Source organism: Physcomitrium patens, chromosome 21 (genome assembly GCF_059467195.1).
Source record: "Physcomitrium patens ecotype Gransden chromosome 21, ASM5946719v1, whole genome shotgun sequence".
NCBI classification, from domain to species: domain Eukaryota; kingdom Viridiplantae; phylum Streptophyta; class Bryopsida; order Funariales; family Funariaceae; genus Physcomitrium; species Physcomitrium patens.
Window position 1 is genome coordinate 2249179 of NC_143430.1, and position 4112 is coordinate 2253290.

General features: G+C 38.8%; 1 non-coding gene across 1 annotated transcript; it reads left to right on the forward strand.

The window, feature by feature from the left end:
- The first annotated feature begins 3813 nt into the window (after positions 1 to 3813).
- TRNAV-CAC (transfer RNA valine (anticodon CAC)) lies at positions 3814 to 3887 on the forward strand. The gene has a single exon. It is a non-coding gene; the product is annotated as a tRNA-Val (tRNA).
- Positions 3888 to 4112: the final 225 nt, after the last annotated feature.

Consider the following 4112-nt stretch of genomic DNA (forward strand, 5'->3'; position numbering starts at 1 on the left):
AAACTTCAACAGCTCATATCTCACAATCGGATTGTCCAAACAAACTAAAATTTTACATAAAATATTGAAGTACTTTAAAAAACTAGTAAAATAAATTTTAATTGCAAATTTGTTAAAAATCTTGAATTATTTCCAAAATTCTAACAATAGCTTCAAATCCTAGCTTACATATATTTACATACACTTTTCTTCATATTTTACAAACTAAGTACTCAAATACCATAAAATTTTGATATGTAGCTTTTTAATCTAATAACTCACACTTTTCAAAATTTTGAGCCAAAAATTCGTCCAAAACTCAAGATATGGCTCCAATTATTACTATCAACAAAACGACTTACTTATTGCCTTTGAATTACATGTGTTGTCTTTAATGCTTTATAATTCCTTCATAAAAACTCTAAATGTAGCAATTCTTTTAGAAAAGACAGAGGTCTTGAAATCACCCTTGTTGGCACACCTTTAAATCTTTAATTTCTACCATACAACTTCTCATATCCTCAAAAGAGCAACAATATGTCTTAAAAGACACTTTAATTTCAAACGATTATAACTTCGTCATTCTAACTTCAAACCCTCTAAATATTATACAAAAATTATAGTCTAATTCTTAAACCTTAAAATTTGTACTTTTGATTCTTAAATGTCATTTTTGAAGTTGCCAAAATCCTTATTATGGTTGCAAGTAGCCTACTGAAATCCTATTGGATATGGCTTTTGACCAATAGAAATGAAGACCTTTACCTCTTGCCTTCATATATCCATACCTTGCTTTCATTCCTCCAAATTAGTATTTTTGTAGTTTGAATCTTCATCTTTGAGCTTTTATCTTCTCTAAAACTTCATATTAAATATTTAAATCTTATATAATTTAAATATTATAATTAAAATATATATTTTTATTTATTTATTTATTTATTTTTATATTCATTCTCTTTAAATTAATCTACTAACTATTCTACTATACATGAAGACTTATAAATATATTATATATTTTAATTAATTTTTCCATACTATAAGCAATTATAGTACGACATCCACCTCCTTCAAATTTGCACATCTTTTGATATATGCTACATGCTACTCTTCTTCATCGTCTTTAGATTTCTTTAAGTCACTCATAGCTACTTCTACTTCATGTTCTTAGTCTAAATATTGAGGTAAGAATTCTTCAAGGTCTTTTATTTTGAACCACCCATCTCTTTTCTTAAAAGCCTTTACATTCTTTCTTGCTATTGAAATTCTAATAATAGCTCTATCTAACTCATATTTTCTTATTACATAGAGACTTGTTTGAGAATACACCAGGTACTTAGCTGAGGAAGGTAGAATAGAAATTGCAACAAGAAAAACTTAATGTAATGAAAAAATACAAAATATGAACATAAAAAAATAAAACTTTAATAAAAGTGATTGAATTTAAACCAAGTTAACCAAACATGCATAACAATCATACATTGTTTCAAGAGAAAAAAATATATTTCAAAATATATATATTGAATCTAATAAACTTGGATCTTTTTTTAATATATGTGTTATAATTCTAATTATTTTACATTCAAAATAAAAAATATAAATATGCTCACAATTGTGTTTTATTTCTATTTTCTTCTACCCTATAAACAACTATTTGTTTCTTCAAGTTATCCATATTTTTCTAACATTGCATAAATTTGAGTGTTTAGCAATTGCTCTTTGATTGAGCCACAAGTTTTTTTCTTCTCCATTTTCATATATTTATATGCACTTGCAACACCATCTATTCCTATACATCAATAAAGTTTTTGTTTAGCATCCTTTTCTTTGTATAGGTTGTGTAAGGAACTCTTTGGTTCTTTTGCAAAAAATTGCCCAATCATTTTGTGCAATTGATCTAAAATAGACATTTTATAAATGACTCACAATCTCAACAATGATTGACAAAATAACACAAACATTCATGTACAACAACCATCAAAACGACATAAATAAATATGAAAAAGGCAGAGTAAGTATTTGGTATGATTTTATCTTTCAGCAGTTTGATTGTGTTGAGGTGCACCTGGAGAAGAGCTTTTCCTGAAAGACGCATCGTAAAGACACTGTCAACCTACTCTGGGAACTTTCTAACAGCATGTAAAACTACATCATTGCCGAACTTAATACACCCACCGATTCACATCTCTGTGTTTTCTACAGCAACAAAATCTTTCAATGAAATGCGTGAAATTTGTATGATCCATTAATCGAAAATTGTAGTACATGACTTCATTCTTTTGTTCAGAGACGATGTGCACATGTTTCATTACCTTTATTGATAGCCCTCAAACTTCGAGCTGAATTGAATCCACCTTCCTGTACATTCGTAAGGTCATCGGTTTGTTGGCAAACCACATTGTGGTGTCAGCTCAGAACTATACACCCGAGGTGAAACAAACCACTGCCCTTCGCCTTGCTGCACGTTGCTACAGCAGAATCCAGAGCGCTTGTGGCTCATCTGAGGCCCCGACTCCTGAAACCTTTGCTGACACACGCCTCTGCCTGGGGGCCACACTTCTGTTTGCAGCTGATGATGAGATTGTGAGGGCTCTTGTCGCAGCTGAAAAGCTCGAGGGGCGCGGATCCAACAGCACCGCCGAGCTTGTGTCCTAGGCTTGCCTCTGCCGCTCGCATCACATATGCAGGTTCTGTGAACGCAGCTGACTGTGATGCAATGTCGCCAAGAAAGACGACGTTGGCGGTTTTTGTTTGTATTTGTTTCTTTTTTGGTTATTTTAAAATTCTTTTAAGTTTTTTAGTTTAAAATTTGTTGGAGGGGTTTCGTTGAAGGGACCTGAGTTTGTCACAATCTGCAACGCGATCACATCGAAGAAGGTTGCAGCGTAATTTCTCACTCAGAGACCGTTGCTTGAGCCTGATGACTAGAATTGGGACACTTGTTTGTACATCATAAGTGATGAAGAGTGCTTCTGTATTGCGGCTTGTTGAGCTGCGCTGGGCTTTTCATAGTTCCTCACGCCAGCAACGGCAACTCTGGTCTTGATAATCGTTTTAAATTACCAACATGAGCTATTCTTTTACCATTTTAGTGAGTGGCAAAGGACTCCGGATTGTCTAAATTCGAGAGCAATGACAACGTCTTAGCAGATCTTGACGTTAGGATTATGTCGAACGTGTGCCAATTGACAAGCAACTTGGCATGTGGTGCTGCATGTAGGGGGACGTCGAGACTAAACATGTCCTCCACAGAAATGTGCATGTTGTGAGTAGATCGAGAGCTCCAGGGGCGATTGGCTGATGGTGGCGGTGGTGGCGGTGTCGGCAAGTCCGTGTTGTGGGGTTCTCCGCGGAGAAGCGTCCCCGAGGTCACCCAGGGAGCAGTGACAAGGTGGGTGCAGCAAGCAAGGACGGTCCTGGGCCTGGTCCTGGTTTTCGATTTGGAGTACACGTCGCAACCACAGCGCCGGCGGTGCTCCGCTGCGGAGGGCAGCAGGGGACCAAGCATCGGTTGACCAACGAAGAGCCAGAAGATTGTTGGTATGTTTGTTTGTGCGTCGGTTAGTGGGTGAGTGGGTTTGAGGGTGGAGGGGGCGGCGACCCCCCTGTCTCCCCACCAGTGCAGTGGCTTGCCTCGGCCCGCCTTCCCCTCCGCTGCCTTGGACAGCAGCCTGGTTTGAGTTGCGTGGAGGAGGGTGGGGCTGTGCGGCATTCGGGGGGCTGCAGAGAGATGAGAAGAGAAGAGAAGAGAAGAGAAGGGGCGGGAGTGGAGGTGCGGGGCGATTGACTATGGCTGCGCGATGCGCCTGTGACGTGAGGCGCTTCCTCTTCGACTTGGTCTGGTTGGTGTAGTCGGTTATCACGCTAGTCTCACACACTAGAGGTCCCCAGTTCGAACCTGGGATCAGACATCAGCATTTTCATTTTTTCATTTTTCGCTTCCCACAGCTTCTCATATCTTTTCATGTCCCCTCTCCATCACACACCACTGCCTCGTCGCCCCGGACGTCGGTTTGTTGGTTCACTCGTAATTCCACTGTCTTGCTGTCCGGGCTCACGATGCCCCAGCGCCCCACAGCCCCCACACTCACCCGCAACTTTTCCGCTCCTCACATACGCATTTGCACTCCTCTGGA